At 54.0% G+C, this 20,185-nt stretch overlaps 1 protein-coding gene across 8 annotated transcripts in view; it reads right to left on the bottom strand.

Moving 5' to 3' along the window:
• Window positions 1-20,185, bottom strand: part of LOC113957964 (ankyrin repeat and fibronectin type-III domain-containing protein 1-like) — a 192,154-nt gene that overhangs the window by 19,906 nt on the left and 152,063 nt on the right. The window lies entirely within an intron of this gene.

Raw genomic sequence — 20,185 nt, 5'->3', positions numbered from 1 at the left:
CAGAGGACACCAGACTAGACATAAGGAAGAAAGTTTTTATGCTGAGATTGGTCAGGCCCTGGCACAGGTTGCCCAGAGAAGCTGTGGCTGCCCCATCCCTGGAAGTATCCAAGGCCAGGTTGGATGGGGCTTGGAGTAACCTGGGCTAGTGGAAGGTGTTCCTGCCCATGGCAGGGTGGTAGGATGAGATAAATGATCTTGAAGGTCCCTTCCAACCCAAAAGAATCTATGATTGTACTATGGGGCTGGTGGGGACCACGGTGGCCATCCCACACCACCTCCCACCAGCGGGAGCCCAGGCTGTGAACAGGCTGATGTGCAGGCAATGCTGCTGCTGGTGGCAATGACCTTCCAGCCAAAACCTGAGGCTGCCTGGTCCCTGCTGCCCTCCATGCTGGCTGTGGAAAGGATTAGCTCATGGGTGCCTGCCCATGGAGCCAGTGAGAGGGCAGATTCCAGGCTGCAGATATGAGCTCAGTGCTGCACTCTGGTCCTCGGGGTCAGTGTGGGTGGTTGTCCCTTCAGGGAGCTGCTCCTCACCATCCGCAGCCCAACGCAGCAAAGAGAAAAGCAACAGGGCTCTATGCATGAGAAAAAGAGTCTGAATGATGGAGAACGAAAGGTGATGCTGGCGTGGGGAGGAGAAGAAGGACGGGGTCCTTGCAGATCCTGTAGCCTCGTGGCGCCATAAATATCAGTTGTCCATTCGCACAAGCTGCCAGGGGTGTTCTCCTGAACCGTGGTCCAATGTAGTCCATAGGGTTATCCAAGAAACAGGCAAAGGACATGAGAAACCAGTTATCAGGGAGAGACAACCCAGCCTAGCCAAGTTCATCCTTGTGCATGCAGGAATTCATGTGCTATGGCCACGGACACTCAGGCACTGAACACTTTACAGAGGAGCCCAACACAGAGAGCAGTTCCTCTCCAGTAACAGGGACATGAATCTGAAGTGCAGTGTCCAGCATGAAGAGGAACTGCTGATGCACTTGTATTTTCCACTCTTTTTGCCCAAGTATAAGCAATTTTTCAGGACTGGTAAAATAGAGACTGGATCTAAAGTGGAACACGAGTAAGGGAGCCCTTCCAAAGAGTGGGATTTCATAACCCACCAAAAGGCACACTCAAAACTAGGACCAAATGCCATACTCAGCATCCCTGCAAGGCAGCAGGGCTCACTGGAGCAGCAGGCACACCAGTTACCCACCCTGGGGTGTGTGGACCACCAAGGTATTTAGGTATTGTGCAGTGACCCAGCCATGCAGAGACGGAGCAAAACCCTCCTGCTCCACAGAAACATCTGTGTGCCTAGAAAATGCACTTGCTTATTGAAACCTGGGTCCAGAGAAAGGCACCAAAGCAGACTTTGTTTGTTTGTTTCCTCCAGCTTTTCTCTTTTCTCCCCACTTGGCAAACCCACTGGGTTTTGTTTTGAGTGGAGCCGAAGCGAGCATGCCTCTTTTGTTTAGCAATAACAACTAACATATATAGATGCTGCTCCTGCCAGGACATTTTTGTTTGAGCTCCAGAAGCTCAGTGCTGTTAAAGCCTGATGCCTGGAGGAGCTCAGTGTGGTTCAAGGCTCTGGGGTCAGTGCAGAACCTCCCAAGCATCAGTGCTGGTACAGTTGCGGGTCATCTGTGCAGTCTCCACTGCGGGCACACCACGGTGCATCTCTGCTGCTTGAGCAGCTTGTGATCCAAGGGAGCAGAGAACAGACCCCATGGACACACAGCCCACCAGGTCATGGCACGGCACTGGAGTGGAAAGCTGACTCCCAGGACCCAAATGAAAAGCACATCCTGGGTGAGATCTGCAACATCTACTGGTGCCCAGCGCCTTGCAGCTCTGCAGGAGATGATGTGGAGGATTCCCCCTCGGGAGCAGGGCGGGGTCAGAGCCCTGCTGCACCATCCCCAGATCCGGAGAATTTGCATCCCTTGGGGAGTGCTTGCACTGGGAGCGGATGGTAAGGACCCCCCAGGTCCAGTCCTCACTCAGCCATGGCAGAAGGGGCTCACACAGGTCAGATAAACAATATCCTGCTGGGAGTCGGTGGTGTCCTCCCAAGTCACGGCCATGTCCCCCGGTCTGCCACAGCAGGGAAGAGCCTGCCTGCACAGCTCATCCCCACTGCACCTCCCTCTTAAATCACAGTCTGAATCTGGGAAAGATGGGGAGTTCAAGGCTCGGAGAGAGGTTCAGAGCCAGCCAAGAAGATTACTCGCTGACAGTCTCCCATAAAACACTCCGTGCTGCAGGCCCAGTAGCACCTTTGGGGGAGGAAGGGAGCAGAGAGGCTCAAGCAAATTCTGTTGCAACACAATAATGCTGCTGCTTCTTGTTTTTCTTTTGCTTTATTTTTTTAATTAAACATCCCAATATTTAAAAGTGAGCCCAGAAGGACCCTGTGGCTTAACTCCATTTAAAATATACTCAAAATCAGACTTTCAGTTCCTGGGTCCCCTGTGACATCTGCCATCAGGGTCAGGGCTGCTGTCAGGCACACACTGCCATCATGAAGTATCACTGTCCTGGCCGTGCCCACACAGGGCATCCCTCCTGCACACACTCCTCAAGCAGCACTGTCAGGACACGAGGGCACCTCTCCTTGGGGCCTGAGGGACAGGGTACAACGACTGGCTCCCCAGCCAAGGCAGGTGACGCTGCCAGCACCCTCAGCCTCTAAGCACCAGCCTTGGGCTGCTGTAAGGGGGCACCGGTGGGCACAGCCTGGCTCTGGGCATCCCAGTCTGGCTCCAGGCACTCAAACTATCATTTGAGGGAGGGGATTCAACATCTCAAAGGCTCACACAGGCTCCATGCACAAACCTGGATCAGGAAGGAGATGCTGGAGGCTTCTGAAACCAGTCCAACTCCCCTGGCTTTAATGTTTTCACAACGATTTACTCCAGCAGAGCTTCTGGGTGACCTGCCCAGACGGTCCCACCTAGAAAATCCACTTTCCTAATTCTGCACAACCAAATTCCAGGGGGATGGAGCCAAGTGGGTCTGTGCATTATGGACTGACGGTGTCTCTGCCCAGAGGGGTTTGGGAGCTTCTGCTCAGGGTGCAGCATCCCTGGGGCATCTCCCAGTGCCAAAAGCCCACGGTCCCTTCCCAGAGTGCAGGCACTGGGCACGGCTCAACCCTGGGCTCCCACCTCCCGGCCAGGGCAAACCCTCCTTGCTGCCTCCCCACAAAGCCAGCCTTTAATTGCTGCTTGACATTAAGTATCTGAGCAAGGAAGTCTTGGGTAAATGTTCTTGCTATGGGAACACACAGTGCTGAGTCTCTTTAATTACATTGTTTTTGTTTGGCTTTTTTTATTAGTTGTGCTGCGGCTTCCCCTCCCTGACAGGCCAGCGGAGCGCATGCTAAATAAGGCCGGGTTTAAAGCCCGCCGTGAAACCCGACCCGCGGCACCAGACTGGCTGGACGCGGTGCAAGCCAGGGTTACGCGGGACACGCATTCCAGCCGCCGCGGTCCAGCTCCGGCCCTGCGCTCCCCCCGTCCTGCTCAGACATCGAAGCCACTCTGAGCACAACCGCCACGCTCCAAACCACCTCTGCAGCCTCCTCCCCTGCTAGGAACAGCCTAAGCCCGGGCTCCACGCCACCCCATTTCCATCATACCCATCACTTCCACACTGACCCACATCCCCGTGGTACCCATCGACTCCACCTCCATCATACTCATCACCTCTGTGCTGGTCCCCATCCCAAACTGCCCTGCCCCACACCTGCTCAGCCCACCTCCAGGCTGCCCCTCGGGGCCAAAGAGCCTTCTTCCCACCAGCCACATTGCTTTCATCTTCCTCTGCCCTCCTTGTTATTTTAAAGGCATTCCAGAGGATGCTGTCAGGCTTGGATGTGGTTTGGTTGGGTTGTTTGTTTTCGTACTGGAGGTTTTATGATCGCATTGGGAACAAGCCCTAATTGAGCTGCAATTCGAATTGCAGTCCATGGGTATTTGTTTCATTTTTGGAAGGGCTCAAACGACTGTGCAGCTTAGCTGGAGAACGCATTCGGTTTTAACTGGAACCTGATGGAGACAGGATGGAGCAGGACAGGCTGTCCTGAGCTGTGACCGAAGCTCCTGGGGAAGCCCAATGCGGCCACCCCATTGCCAGGTACGCACGGCAGCAACAGGCAGCTCTGGTTGTGACCACAGCCCTGCGACCACCCAAAAACCCTGGCATTGTCAGGGAGGAGGCAGATGGAGCCAGAATTCCAGCGCCAAGAGCCAAGCATGCAGCCCTGGGGCCTGGCTCCACAGGGGCTTGCAGCCACCCTGCAAACCCCTGACCCCTACAAAACTCTATGCCCTGTAAAACCCTCCCTTCTGCAAGCCCCTGTTCCCCCAAAATCTCTGCCCCCCAAATCCCTGTCCCCTCCAAACCCCTGTCCTCTCCAAACCCCTGTCCCCTCCAAACCTCTGTCCCCTGAAAACCCCTGTCCCCTGACAACCTGCATCCTGCACACCCTGCACCCTGCAAATCTCCTCACTGCAGGGTTTGTGACCTTGTGCTTGCCCAGCCCCCAAAAAAAGGGAGCTCAGCACCACCACCTGCTGCTCCTCACTGGGTCAGGAGCTGCCTCCAGACTGGAGCTGCTTGAAGGGAACAGGCAGCAGAAATGGGCAGGACCTAAAGGTCAGTGCCCAAGCTGCCCTTCACGGGACCTACATTGATGTCACCTTCTGCTGACCGTGTCCAACACCAGAATTAGTGTTCAGGCCTCACACCCAAAATGTGCCCGATGCTTCCGGCACAGGTGACCAGCTGGACCTTTGCAGGTAGGGACAGATGGACAGACAGGTTTCCAAAGCACAGAGAGACCAGAGAGCACCTACTCTGCTCCACTCCCTTCCTTCCAGGACCTCACAAGCCCAGATGCTGGAGCAGGTCAGTGGAGCTCTGAAGACACCTCTGACCCACTGGCACCATCCTGGCTAAATCAGACTTCCGTGTGTGAAAGGGGATGAGCAGTGGGGACTCGCTGCCCCTCCGTCAGGAAGAAATCCTATCCCGGCCTGGCCTGCCAAGAACGAGCAGTGTTCTGTGCCACAGCTGCATGTGTGCAAACCCTGCTCCAGGGATCAAATGCACAAGCTGAGTCATACGACGCCTGGGCTCAAAGATCACTGGAGGCAAAAGGAGGGAGAAAAAATATCCCTCTGGGTTCACAGGGGCCCAGTTTGGATCCAAGTAGAGCAGAAGGTGGATGCTCAGTGTGGGGATGCCCAGGGCCCAGCTGCCATGGTGGGAGGAGTGAGAAGGGACATAAGGTCACATCGTCCAAGCCTGGTCCTGTCCCCTTCCTGGGGCCTGGACACACACTTTTGGTAAGGGAGCAGAGCAATTCCATGGGAGCAAGTCCATGGGGCCAGAGGCTGTCCCAATGAGACATATGACCCTGGGGGCTGGGATGGCACTGCCCCAGCTCCTCTGGGGGCTGCTGCCATGTACCTGCACTCCAGTGGAATGTCCAGCACCTCCCGGGGCCAGGAAGAAGCACTCACCTGTCTTCCCTCAAGATGGCTTGAGCTTGTGCAAGAGGGATGTTGTGTGTTTGATGATGGCCCCGCCTCAGGGTACCATCCCACACTGCCACCTCCTCACCCCCACTGACACCCACCAGGACTGTCTCCTCTGCATCCATCTCCCTATCCTGGGATGGTGGGAGTCCACACCCAGGCCCTCCACTCTGGTTCAAAGGTTGGCTCAGCTCCTTGTTCTGCTGGAAACAAGGCTGCTGAGAGCCACATCCCTGCTGCCTGGTTCTGGGGCTGCAGCTCGCCCTGGCATGGAGGCACAGCTACACGAGGTGAGGGCTGAGACCTGCAGACTCATCACAGCAGTGGGAGGCAATGGATTTGCACCCAGACCTGCAGAGACAACCAAATCCTTTAACCTCCTGCGCCACCTGGTGCCACCAGGAAGAATGTGCCAGTGGGATCCCGGCTCTTATCGGAAACCACCTCTTCTCCAAAACCATCAAACAGTAGAAAAATGGCCCAAAAAGGATTTCTGGAGGTCTCCTGAGCTCACTCCCCCATGCCTATGGCTGGGCTCCATCCTCAGCCACCTACATCCCACCTGCTCTTCTGAGTCCTCCAGGAGACCTCCCCATTCCATCACCGGGATGTTCCTTCTGGTGGAAACTCACCTCCAGTCCATCATCCCACCCAAGCCATGCAGCTAGATGGGCCCAAGCCTCGCGACAGAAACCAGGCTGAAGACTTCCAGAGCTGCACCCAAAGGGGTTACCAAAGGCAGTCCACAGACATTGATCTCAGCAGGGAGGAGGAGACAACGGCCAAGACACAATGGAAGAGCAGACAAACGCACACACCCGGCTCCAGAGCTGGTAAATGTTACTGGAGTCAGAAACCCCCTTTCCCACTGGAAGGCAACAGCAGGAGCCATCCAGCAGTGCTGGGCATGCTGGCCACTACCCACACACTGTCCCTGGCACTGCCACCAAGAGCAGCCACCCCCCAGTGGGGATCTCCTCAGACCACTGCTGGTATGTCCCAGACTGGCAAAGCCCTTGTTTGGCACAGCTTCATGCCAGGATTTGTTCCTGCCTTGCTCAGGACCAGCTCCCTGCCCAGCACCCACTGGGGTCTTCTCTGACCCACCCATCCCACCATGGTGTCCTGCTGCTGGTCTTGTGCCAGCACCAACCAACTCCTGCAGAACACCAGAGGAGCTGGGGCGCTGCCATCCAACTGCAACAGCACTCACACATGCCAGAGCTGACCTTCCCTCCATGCATCTCCACGGAGTCAGCATCCAAAGCCTGCAGTCCAAGGGAAGAAGTCAGTTTTTCTCACCATTTTGCTAGAAAACACCCCACAAGTGCTAAAGTGTTCTTTTAACAGCGCTAGCTGGGGAAATGGCACCACCAGCCAGGCCTCTTTCCAGCTGGGGTTTGCCTGCTCCTGCTGGAGCTCTCCCAGCCCATGGCACAAAAGCAGAAAGCTTTGAGATTCCACCATGTGGAAAAGCCCCAGCTGAGGATAACAGAGCTTGTGGAGGAACTGCCAGAGCCCTCAGGACAGCAAATAGAAGAGATTTCCACCCTGATATGAAAGAGCAACTTTGAAAACCACAGGGATGACCAGGTCAAACTTCTGACCATCAGGACATGCCCTTCATGGACTTGATGACCTTGAAGGTCTTTTCCAACCATAACGATCATATGACTGTGTCTATCCATGCATGGGTGTGATGTGCTGCTGAGCACACCCATTGGGCAGGGAGGCCTGCAAATATCCTTTCCCAGGTCTCACAGGATACGGGAGCACTGGGAAATGCTCTCAGCATTCTCCTCATCTAGAGACCTGCCCAAGCTGACCTGAGCTCTGCTCCTCGCTCTGCCACTGAGGGGAGAGGCAGGGGATGCCCACAGCCAGTGCCTCAGTTTCCACATGGGCAGTTGCTTTTGGTGAAGTGCTTTGAGATTTGTCATTGAGGAGCAGTTTGGGCTCCTTCAGCCACCACCCCTGACCTGGACTCATGTGGGCAAGGGGGTGTCCCTAGAGAAGGGGACAAGAGGTGCTCTGTGCAGCTGGTGAGCAGTGGGAGCAGTGGCCAGAGTCCCTTTGTGGATGGGGACATCAGCAGCTGGCCCCCAAGAGCTCCTCCAGGCATGCCCAACCACCTTTTCCAGTGGTTAACCTGTTTGACCAAATCTGTGTGGATTTCCAGCAGGAATGCATCATCTCTGCCAAATTTCAAGTCTCTTTTTCAAAGAGGAGACACCAGAAGTCCTCAAACAAAGAGAGAGGAGGAAGAAAAAAAAAAAGAAATTGGCAAAGCTACCATTTTTCCTCAACTTTCTGCTGAAACTGGGGAAAAACAGAGGAAAAAAAAGGAGAGAGAAAGTTCAGCCTGAGGCAGAGAAGCACTGAACAATCCAGCCCGAACAGTTAAAGCCTGGCAAAGGTAAAAGCAAAGAAACTTCCACTGGGAAGTGTTATACGGCCTTACCAAGGGTATCTGCTGGCTCCATCCATGGTGCCCTCCTCGTCCCTCCATGCAGCACCCAGGGATGACTTCCCTGTAGCATGGAAGAGCAAGGGTGGAGGTGGCCCTGGAGATGGGAGGCAGCAGTGGGGAGTGAGAGGAGGCTGCTCTGACCCCAGCACCTCAGAGATCTCCTAAAGCACCTGGAAGATCCCTGCTCACAAAGTTACACTGAGCAGGAACTTCAAGCCACACACAACCAGCCTGGGCTCCTCCATCAGCAAGAGGCTGGGAAACATCTTACAGAGCTGGTGGCCCCACCACTTGGGTGCTGCTGTCTCCCTCCTCCTCCTCATCATGCCCTGAACAGCAAGACAAAGGGTGGAAACACCCTCACGCTCCTCAGACACTCTGCTCTTCCAAGCATGCTCCTCCCCTGCTTCTCCTGCCTGCTGCAAGATGCCCAGGATGCCCAAGATGCCCAAGATGCTCCAGACCAAGATGCCCATGGACTTGGAAAACCCCTCTATGTGCCCACTGCTTCCTGTCACTGGCTGGCCTAGGATGCCACAGCTCATCCCCGTGTTAACACGGGTGGCTCAGGCTGCAATCACAGCTTCCCATTTACTGAGCCAACAAGCCTCCAGCCCTGAGGGCCTCTCTTCCTCCATTATCCCAGTTTTTCCAGTGACAGACCAAACAACCTGGTGTGGATGCATGCAAAGCTAGCAAGTGTGAACTACAGCAAAATTGTGGGAGCAGGACAAGGCAGGGGGATTTAACTCTCTCCCAGACCACGTGGGTGACTCTGAGCAAGTCACTAAAGACCTGGTGCTGCAATGGGGTGCCCACCATGCCCCTGAGACCAAGGAGAGCAGCAGTTATGGCAGCACGGTCCCAGTGCTGACAGGGACAGCTCTGTCCTTTTGCTGAGGGTTCCACCTGGGATGAAGAGTGGCTGCTCAGGCAGCAGACACCCTGAGTTATAGAATCATAGAGTATCCAGAGTTGAAAGGGACCCACAAAAATCACAAGTCCAACTCCTGGCCCTGCATCAGGGCACCAGACACCCCAACAATCTCACCATGGCCCTGAGAGCGTTGTCCAAACACTCCTTGAGCTCTGGCAGCCTTGGGGCTGTGACCACTGCCCTGGGGAGCCTGTACCAGTGCCCTATGCAGTCCCCCTCTAGGGAAAGAACCTTCTCCTAATATCCAGCCTAACCCTCCCCTGACACAGCTCCAGCTGTTCCCTCAGGTCCCATTGCTGGTCACAGAGAGCAGAGATCAGCACCTGCCTCTCTGCTTCAGAAGGATGAGGTGAGCATGTCAGTGCATGAGGAAGGCAGCCTTGGGTGCCTGTGCAATGCAGCATCCTGATCCTGACCTGCATCATCAGGAAAGGAGACAGCCAAAGAAACTTCCCAAGTTCATGTGAAGTTCATCCCAGTGGAGCTCTGCTCCATAAGCAAAACTTTCCTGCCTGCCATGACCAGGGCAGAGCAGGGCTAGGACTGCACTTGGGAGGACGAGATCTCTTGGCAGCATTCATCTTCCCCTTGCAAAGCAATCAGGGAAGTGCTCTGCCAGGATATTCAGCTCCTTGCTGAAGGAGCTCCAAGGGCAAGCTCACAGCTGAGCTTCTCAGACCCCACTGGGACAGCAACAGGACACTGGGAGCACACAGGGAAAGCAGGAGCACTGACTAAATGTCATGGCAGCTTATCTGTGTCCAGAAGCAGGTTTCTTGTTGCCCAGGATTTGTTCTGGTGCATTGCAGTGCACAGGATGTCCCAGCTCTCCTGCCCTCACGCACTCGCCTGGCTGTGGCATGGCAGGACTTGGCTCCGGAGCCCAGCTTGGAGCAGGGAGGATAGAAGAAGAGGTGGAGCACGGGCAGGGACAAGATGCAGGTTGGACCTCAGATGAGCTGCACCAGCTAACCCAGCCCTTCACCCAGCTGCAGCTCCTGACAGGTCGGGAGGCAGGGCGGTCCCTCCCGGCACCACAGCCCAGCCCAGCCTTCGGGGGGGTCTCTGCCCCCAGCTGGGCCCTGGCACGAGGCAGCAGGGACTGACCCTCCGAGGCAGCAGGGACTGACCCTCCGTGAGTCTCTGGTGAGTCTCTCCTTTAAGGCTTGTGTGCTTTGACACAGGCCAGGCTTGCAGGGGCTGGTGGATCCAGCACACAGCACCCTCCCACTTCAAGGCCCAGTGCACAGGGACATTTAAACCCAGAAGAATTTGGTTTAAGGTTATACCTGCCTGGATCTCCCCAGACTAGAAGGAGTTGTCTGCCCACCTCTGCTCCTGCCACTGCCTCTGTCCACAATAACTGCTTCCTTCTCCCCAGTGAAGATGCTGAGGAACAAGAACATCATTTGGAGATGAAAACAAAGACACCTTTTTAGTACCTTCTCCCTGGGCAAAAGTTCCATCTTGCAGGACACCGCTCACAGCACAGAAACCTTAACTTTGGTGCTCTTGGCTGAAGTGCCAACACAAGCTGTTAGCTCCAGATTGTGGTCCCAGATGTACAAAGTCTACCAGAAAAGCTTGACCTGCCAGCCCTGAGCTCAGACCAAGCCCATATCTCATCCCTCAGTCTGGGGAACAAGTTGGCCAGCAGAAGATCCCATTTGTCAAGTGTCCTGGAGCAACATTAGCTCCTGAACCAGTGGATCTCACAGAATCATATAATCCTGGAATGGAATGGGTTGGATTGGAAAGTACCTAAAAGATCATCTTTTTCCAACCCCCTCCCTATGGAGGAATGCCAAAGTACCTGAAAAAAGAGGTTAAAATTGCCATGCTCCTTTTAAAGACTGAGAATCCGAGGGACAAGAAGGGCCAACTCTTGCCCTCAGTTGCTCAGTGGGCAGGGGAAGCAGGTATCCCATGCCCAGGCCATCACTTCATCCCTGTCCCCAGCCCAGGCCAATCTGCTCTGCAAGGGGTGAAGCTCCAAAGCTCTGAAAATTCAGTTTGGGTTCTGGTCACTTCAGTGCTTAAATGTGGAGCCTGGGGGTGGAGAGGAGAAGCAAGACTAGAGGAAGGGGTGAGTAATTACGGTGCCAAGTCATCCTGCAATCCCTGTCTTCTCAGAGGCTGCAACAACCATGAGCTTTGAAACCTGCAGGGTTTGTGCAGAAACCATCAACTCAACAAACCAGAGTCCCACCAAAGGTGACAATGGCTCCTTTGGGGGCAGTGGGCAAGACTCCATGCTGATAACACCAAGAAGAGATGTTTCTTGGAACTCTGCTCATCTCAGCAGCTGCTCTGTTGGCCTTGTTTAACAAATGCTACTACATAATGTCAGATGTTCATTTTCCACAGCTCCGAAACAACAGCTTTTTACAGCAAATCAAGAACTCAACACAAGAAAGACATAGGCTTGTTAGAAAGATTCCAGAGGAGGACATGAAGATGCTCCAAGGGCTGAAGCCTCTCCGGTATAGAGACAGACTGAGAGAAGGCTCTAGGGAGACCTCAGAGCCCTTTCCAGTGCCTAAAGAGGGCCTACAGGAAAGCTGCACAGGGACTTTTTTGCAAAGGCATGAAGGACAAGGAGGAATGTTTTTAGGCTGAAGGAGGACAGATTTAGGTTGGGTATTAGGAAAAAATCCTTCTCTGTGGGGGTGGTGAGGCCCTGGCACAGGTTGCCCAGAGAAGCTGTGGCTGCCCCATCCCTGGAAGTGTCCAAGGCCAGGTTGGATGGGGCTTTGTAGCAACCTGGGCTAGTGGAAGGTGTCCCTGCCTATGGCAGGGGATTGAAAAGAGACGATATTGAAAGCCCCTTTCAAGGCAAACCATTCCATGATTCTATGATCTGAAGGCTGAAGAGAGCTTGGACCTCTCCAGTCAGGGCAGGGATGGGCAAAAGGAAACCCATTCCATGATTGTGTGAAACCATTAGTAAGGAACCTGCTTTGACTTCAGGTAGGAGATGTGCCTCCCAGTTACTACCTGAGAGCCCTGACAGGCCCTGTTGGGATACTTCTTGGATGGGAAGCAGACTTTGAACAGACCTGTAGGGAGCTCAGGTGAACCTCTGCACTACGGGCAGAGTGAACACCATAAGCAGTTTCTCATGGTGATACTGCCAAGTGTCCACTTTGGACAAAGCAAGGCATGAAACTTTGCCTTTTCCTGGCCTGGAACTGGAAAGTCTCTCAGATCTGCGCTATCTGGCACTGGAAAAATCTCCTTCACGTTGCCCAACAGTTCCTTGTGGCAGAAGATCATCCCTGTCTGACTTTCTCTCTTTTCAGTGAACTAAAGGTAACAAAGCAAAGTGGGACAGGGAGAGGAATGTCCCTGAGGAAGGAGCTGCTGGGGTAGATGGATGAACAGTTCAGTGTTGGGGACAAAGGGAGGAAATGTGAAAGTGAGAAGTGGAAGGGAACATAATTTCCTCTCTGACCTCCACCAGGCACTTGGGCTCACAAGCTTCCCTGAAAAGCAAGTCAGCCCACAGAGGAAAGGTGAGTACGAGGGATGGGGAAGAGTTAGTAAGCAGGAAGACTCCAGCAGAGGTGGAACGAGGTCCCAGCACATCCAAGGACCTGGTCCTTAGTGTCCCGAGTGTCCCGGGCTGACTCCTGCCTCCCGTCTGGCCTTCCCGCTGAGTGCTGCCGGCCTGCCAGTGGCCAAGCCAGGAGGTCCAGTGTTGACCTGGCACTGAGAGACACTCTCCAGGAAGATAAACAGGAGGTTCCTGAAGCTCTGGCAGGCAAAATTGTCTCTGCCAGGGGAAACTATCTAAGAGCAGAGGAAACCTGCCCAACAGCGACTGCCACTAGTAAAGGGACAAGGAAGGATTAAAAGTACTGGAATACCTTGGAAGCACCGGCTGTCAGGACTATCTGGATGTGTCCATGCTTCTGTGTCTCCTGATCAGTGTCCCCAGCAGCATCAGCAGCAGGACCAGTGATCCCTTCTGCTCCCAGGGATGGAGGGAAGTGCAGCCTTGCATTCCAAGGCTGGAGTGGGCTGCCAGCCTTGCTGGAGCTGCTCCAGACATGACTCCTCCACACTGCCCTTCCCCAGGTGCAAACCAGCTCATGGAGAGGCCAGGTTCAAAGCTGGAGGTCTGAAGACCTGACCACTAATAGGAAATCAGGACTATTATTGATATTCTCACTAAAATAAATACACTGAGGTATTTTTGTGTGCCGGATAAGGGGTCTGGGAGAGCTAAGACCCTCCAAATCCAGTGCACTGACACCATGTGGTGACAGAACAAGGGGAAACGGCTTCCCACTGACAGGGTTAGATGGGATATTGAGAAGAAATTCTTGGCTGTGAGGGTGGTGAGGCCCTGGCACAGGTTGCCCAGAGAAGCTGTGGCTGCCCCATCCCTGGAAGTGTCCAAGGCCAGGTTGGACGGGGCTTGGAGCACCTGGGCTGGTGGAAGGTGTCCCTGCCCATGACAGGGGGTGGCACTGGATGAGCTCTAAGGTCCCTTTCAACACAAACCATTCTATGATTCGGTGGGAATACCAGCTGGTGCGGAGGATCCAGTGGGTCCATCTGGGAGGGCTTGACTCGCACTAAGATTCAGATACCCACGAGATTTCCCTTTCATACCAAAGATCTCCCTTTCATACCAAGGATTGCAACACCTCTGCAGTTCGCTCCTGCAGTATAACCATGAGACTTGGGCTGCCTGCTGTAGAAATTCACTGGCCCCTTCCGGGCATGGAGAAGAACCAGTGGAAATCCTGCAGGATGAAGAGCATCCTCCACACTCTTCAGCAGGGACCAAGGCATCCACCCTGCTTTGCAGATCCCAGCCATGGGAAATGGCAGAGGGATGATGACAATAAAACAAAACAATCAGGCAATTGGGCTATTGGAGAGAAATTAAAGTGTGCTGAGGGTAATGGACTGAGAAATAATCTTATCGGGGGTGGGAGGTATCAGCTACCAGCAAAGGGAAGTGGCCAGAGCACCACACCAGCACAATATTTTATATTTGTCTTTTAAATAAATGTTATTTGCTCTCTGTGCTCTCAGTGAGGAAGGGATCTGGCTGAGGGGTCTGGTCCCAGACAGGGAGAACCTGGACATCAGCCTTCTCCGAACATTTTCCTTCTGTCTCTTTCCCAGAGGGCTCAGTTTTTCCCACTGAAGTGACATGAGAAACAAATGCAGACAAGAGACTTGGACCTGCTGGAACCAGAGCCTGCAGCAGCACACAGAGAGGGTCCAGCCCTCAGTCTGCTCCCAACCTCTTCAGGCTCATCAGAATCACAAACTGAGCTGCCTCTCCTGAGACGAGGAGGAAAGCTGGGCAGACAGAGGCTTGTGGCATCAGGAGGCACAAGATCTCCTTCCCCATCTGCACCCATTGGTCAGGGTGAAGCAGAGCTGCATGGGCCATGGCTCCTCTGCCACTGCAGAGGCTAAGGACTGGGCTAAGGACTGGCTGCAGCACCACATCAGTCCCACCAGGACCAGCAGCTGCCCTCAAGCCTCTGTCTGTCTGCAGGTGACTCAGGAAATGAGGATAAAAAGTGATCATGTACAAGTAGATGATCCCTTTGCAATGCTTTCCTGAAGGTTAACCCGACTGTCTGGGAGGTATTTGGGGGGCTCACTCCTCCCCATCCCCTTCAGCATGTCCATCACAGTCACTGGTGAATCACTGTCCCACCAGCTCTGGGAGGGTGAACTCCTGCTCTCCCTGCACATCCAGAGGCACTGGCCATGGCCATTCCCAGGCTGCTGGGGATATGGCCAAGCTCTGAACCACATCACCCCATGTGCAGTTAAACACCGAAAGCTCAGGGGCTCCCTTACTGGTGTCCACTGGAGAGGTGTACAGCGAGAGGGAGGGATGGCAGCCCCAGGACAGGCAGCCAAGCCCCCATCCTGCCCTGGACCAGGGGGTGTCCGCAGACAGAGCCCTCCTTGTTCGCTGGGGCTGCAGCTCCTCTTGCCCACATTTATTGCCTGTGAATGAACTTTCCAGCATTCTGCTGATGGCAACGCCCATCTGCCCCTCTGGGGGGGAGCTCAGGCTGCCCGAAGCCCCTGGGCGAGGGGCCCTGCTGTGGGCTGACTTCCCGGGAACCTGGGCACCCCGGCAGCCCCTGGTGCGGTGTGGAAGTCCAGTTCCCACCCGGCTAATTCAATAAGTCACAGATACCATGACTTCATAAGGCACAGAGGCTCCACAGCTATTAGGGGAATTGGCAGCGGGGGGAGGAGCAGCTGAAATGGAGAAGGGATGGAGACGGGGAGGGTGGAGAGGGGGAAGCTAAGACAAGCAGCAGAACAAAACATCCCATAAATCATGAGGAGCTGCTGAAATACCAGAACAAATGACCCCATAGCTTGGCCATTGTTCCCGAGCGAGGGCTTAAAGCGCTCCCAGTCGAGACAAAGCGCCTCGCGTTTCGTTTCAACACCGCGCCGGCCCAGCCAGGACCTGTGCTCGGCACAGCCGGGCTGGGGGAGGCTCTGCTCCACCCCAGCTCCGTGGTGGGACCTCCAGGATGAAGGTGAAGCTCTCAGCAAGGCTGGCTGCCCCACAGCAGCCGCTGCCAATGTGGTGCCCACAGCTCAGCCTGCCCAGAGCATCTCCTTGCTCCCAGATGCCCCCACACCTCCCTGGCTCTGCCACTCTCCTCTTCCACTGAAAGGTTCAGGGCCTCATCTTCCTTCTCGTTTTCCCCTGCTCAGGCTAACAGCTTCCTGGTCTGGGAAGAGAAAGGGCTCCAGGACTTCTCTGGAGTAAGACAGCTCGAGCAGGGCTGTGAAACCTGGAGGAGCTCTGAGCCCACTGTCTCTATGGTGCTGCTCCTCTTTGCCTCCCAAAAGTTGCTGACAATTCACTTTGTGCAGGCTGCCCCTGACAAAGGGACAATTGTCATGCAGAGAGTCCTGGGGACAGTCCCAGATGGCCTTGGAGTGCTGCAGGACCTGAGCTGTGCAGTAGCAGCTCTCCCAGACACTGGATCAGAGTCTGAAGGATCCAGCACCTCCCATAGGTCCTGCAGTCCCATCAGTCCCACTTGGGTCCAGAAGGCGAGGGGGGGCAGGGCATCCATGCTGCTCGCCCACATCTGCCACTGCAGCAATGGCAGGAGGCTGAGCAGTGCCAGGCACCTCCAGAGCGTGGATTCCATGCCCAGCAATCCAGGGAGAACTTCCACACTGTGTGGGACCACTTAAAGGGGAAATATTACACTATGAAATTTTTAATAAATTTCATGAAAACAGTTTCCTTATAAAACTTTTGCCTTGCAACCAAACCCAAAGCACCGGGCAGAGGACAGCAACACCTGCGTGTGCCACCTCTACCAACCAGATGGTGCCAACGCAGTTCCTGCATCTGGTGGCTTCTGCCCACTTGGCACCTTCCAGCTGGGCCTCTGTGCTCTGCACTGGGGGCAGATCCCTGTGCATCCCAGTTCTCGGCAGCGGGGAAGCGAGGAGCTGGGATCCAGCTCCGTGCCAGGGCTCAGGCAAGAACACAAGCTGCAGGCAGGGCTGAGCCCGAGGCGGCCGCCTGTCACCAACCACCAGACACGTGGCTGCCAGTGCGGCCTCGGCGCTTGTGGTGGGCAGCCAAGGAGCAGAACCGAGATAACGGGATGGGGGAGAGAGGAATGCACCGCATTTTTCCTGAGCCACCAAGGGAATTGGCTATTCTGACCGTGGATTGCAGGGAGGCTGTCTGACAGGAACAACTCCAGGAGCCCAAATAGGAAAAACAGCCAGTAAGTAAAGGAAAAGAAAACAGAGAGAAATCAGGCTGAACAAGGGTTGAGTATGAGGAAAGGAGTGTGGGTGGAAGACAAGCAGAGGAATAAATGGAAGAAGGAAAACTAGGGCTAGAGGTGGGGAAGGAAAAGGATGCCAGGAGGACAAACCTGCCAGTGCTGAGACTCCCGATGAGCACCGGAGCTGGAAGGATGTGAGAGGGAACAGAGACTCCCAGCTCTGCACACACAGGAGCAAATCAGGGATCACAGTCCTTTTATTGGATTAAGCCTCGCTTAAGAGAGAAGATAAATGTGGAGCATATCTCAGGTGACAGGCACAAGAGGAGAGGAGGCCTCAGTTCACTCTAAGTGGGGAGAACACGGATTGCTGGAGTTTTGCCTATAGGGCAGTGCGAGGTCTCCACAGGAGTCACCAGCTTTCACCTTCTTCACCCCAACAACAGAAGGTGATGGGATTCAACTCAAGAGTAGTCTCGTGCTGTTTAGGCTTGGGAGTTAGATTAGGATTCCAGACTAGCAGTAAGTAGAGCTTTAATCAACCAGACCCCAAACCCTCCCTTGTCTCAGTTAGGAGATTTTGCCTCATTTGGAGCACACCCTGCGAGCCCTGGCATGGACCATCCAGCAAAGACAAGAAGGAAATCAGCAAACCTGGACAAAACCAGACATGTGCAGCCCCCAGGTTTCTCCCTCAAGATTGGGAAAGATCCCTGCAATGCTTCTCTCCAGGCACCTCCCAGCAGCAGGACAGCGGCTCATGGGAGCAATGGGCTGAGGTGGTCGGGCACATTCACAGCCTGAACACTGAGGACTTTGTGGGGCTGGCTTTAAAAAAAACACCCTAAAAAAGCCTAATAATGAAGTATTTATTTCAGTAAACAACATATGAATGAAAGAAGTGTTTTCTCAATACTTCACTTTTTCCTCTGCCTTCTCTCCCTTCCCCCCAGCAATTTTGTTTTTAATAAGTGGAACTAACGAGGCTTCGCTCGCTGCCGGCCGAGCTGGGGAGCAGGACTGTGCTCCGCTTGCCTGGTGCAGCACATGAACATGTGCCATGGGAATAAAGCCTGCCTTGTGCCCGGGGGAACACGACCCATCAGCGTGGCCCAACCAAGGAGATGTGCTTTGATGGACATACGGACTGTGAGACCTGCCGTGGGAGCAGCTCTGAGCTTTTGGATAGGCAGCACAGGACATCCAGCACCTCCTTTATTGTGGCAGCAAATAAAACTGCATCCCCTGGCCCAGGGACTCTGGCCCAAGGTGTCCCCAGGGACTGGGAAAAGGGTCAAGGGGAGCTGAAGGTATCTCTGATCCATCCTACCTGGCTGTGCTCAGGCACCCACTGTGACACTGAACAGCTCCTTCTCTGCTACCTTGGCTCCATCCAGCCCTACCTGAGCACCTGAATAACTGGGACACTGGAAAACTGGCTCAGTTTGCCCTGTGTGGGGATGCTATGGAAGGAATTTCAAGCAGGAAACACTAATTGCCACCCCAGACTGACAAAAAGCAAAGGGAACTGAAGATGTTTGGCTTCTCTACCTCCTCCTCGGCAATAGGTAACAGCAGGTTGAGGAGCCCTCCCTTGCCTTCAGGCCTTGGGGTTATGATAGGCAGGATACTCAGGAGCTGCTGATTTGGGAAAACATGGTCCATCGCTTTTCCATGGCCCTCCAGCCCACGTGGGGCGAGCTGAACCCATCACACACAGTGTGGGTGTTCACCTCCGCACAGAGGTAGGGGAAAGGATGCAGTGGTGGCCCTGGGTTATAAATACAGACAAATTTGATGCATGTATTTGCTCTGGAAGAGAAATGAGTTACCTGTAGATTGGCCAGGGGGTGAGCCATGTTTTCCATCCGCCACAGCCCAGGATGGTTTGGAGAGACTACCTGAGGATGCTGATCCCACTGTGATGGGCACAGATCCCTGGTGACATACAGGGAACATGGAGAAAAGCTGTTCACACCAGGGAAAAGGCCAGGGGATCCCTTTGGAGGTCTTGGCTGCAGAGGAGGCTGAAAAAAGCCTCTGAATTGCCTTGCCAAGGAAACGTGCACACATGTGGGCCAGGCACAGGCACGGCTGGAGGTGCAGGATGCCCTGCAGAGCAGCAGCACTCCAGGATTCCTGTGCAGGTGCCACAGCTACTCTTTGGGAACAAAATTCCTGCACTGTAACAACTCAGCTAAGACTGCTCCTGGGTGTCTGCTTAACCATGGCAAGGAGGAGAGGAGGAGGAAGAAGCACGTTGAGATGGTTGGGAGCAGGCGGTGGGCAGGGTCCCCTCCTTGCCATGGTGCCCCCTCCTCTGTGCCCTGCCGGCACCTGAACCCCAGCTCCCCAACCCACCTGAGCCTGGCTGCCAGGTTGGATGTCTGATCCAGCTCAAGGTGTCTCCAGCCACAGATAAAACCTGCAGCTGCAGTCTGGGTATCATCCCTGGCCAGGCCACCTGTGCCTGTGTCCCTGAAGGAACAGGGACATTGGGTCCATCTCTCAGACCTTGCAGCCTCCAGCTCCAGTGATGGCACGTGGAAAACCAAAAGCAAAAGCCATCCCTCCTCACCCATAGCTCATTTCCAAGCTGGTTTACAAAATGCCTCTAAAAGAGCATCATATCCCACTGCTGCCAGTCGCTGCTGCACAAGGTGCTTTGCCAAACACAAGACAGATGGTTTCCCCCAGGAAAATGCTATGGAGTGAGGGAAAATGTACCACAAATATCCCCTGACAGGGCTAAACTGGGATCCGAGGGCTTCAAAGAGACATTTAAAGGGAGGAAAGAGATTTGCTGACTTCTCATGCTTGTTTGTTATGAATAAAGACAAACTTTGATTGTTTTTAATGAGCTCTTTGCTTGTTTTCCTATTTGCTACACTACAAAATCACATATTTGTCTATTTGGGAGATGGAGAGTAATTGCAGGCCAGGTTTCCTGATGACACCGTCTTAGCAAAGGGAAGAAAGTTGTGCAAGTGGAGGAAGAAGCAGTCTGTCCCCAAATATCCTGAATTCTTTGTCTGGTTCATTAATACCTAGTGAGCTTTGATGCCCAACGAACCTCACAGATAAAGGAAGTCTTTTGAGGAGGGTTCCACAACCTCACACTGAAGTGTTAGAAGACACAATAGATGCCAGAAAGATCTCCAAAAAAAGCAGGGAAAATGAAAACCAAACTTGACATTCTTGCAATTTCTAAGCATTTCTTTTTTTATTCCTTTTTCCTTTTTTTTTTTTTTTTTTTAAGTTTTACCCTCCTTTATCCATCTAAGGAAGCAGAAAGCAATGCAATTCCCAGCTCTTTTAAATCTCCTTAGCAGGTCACCTCTAACACTGGGAAGGTTGACTGTGATCTGCTTCCAAGACTATTGCATCAGAGCTCAGAAACCCAGGATAGGGAAAGGAAGGTTTGGGAAGGGAAGGTTTGGGAAGGGAAGGTTTGGGAAGGTTTGGGAAGGGAAGG

The sequence above is a fragment of the Corapipo altera genome, unplaced genomic scaffold (assembly GCF_003945725.1).
Source record: "Corapipo altera isolate COAL_440 unplaced genomic scaffold, ASM394572v1 146, whole genome shotgun sequence".
Classification (NCBI taxonomy): domain Eukaryota; kingdom Metazoa; phylum Chordata; class Aves; order Passeriformes; family Pipridae; genus Corapipo; species Corapipo altera.
This window is presented reverse-complemented; position numbering and strand designations above follow the sequence as displayed.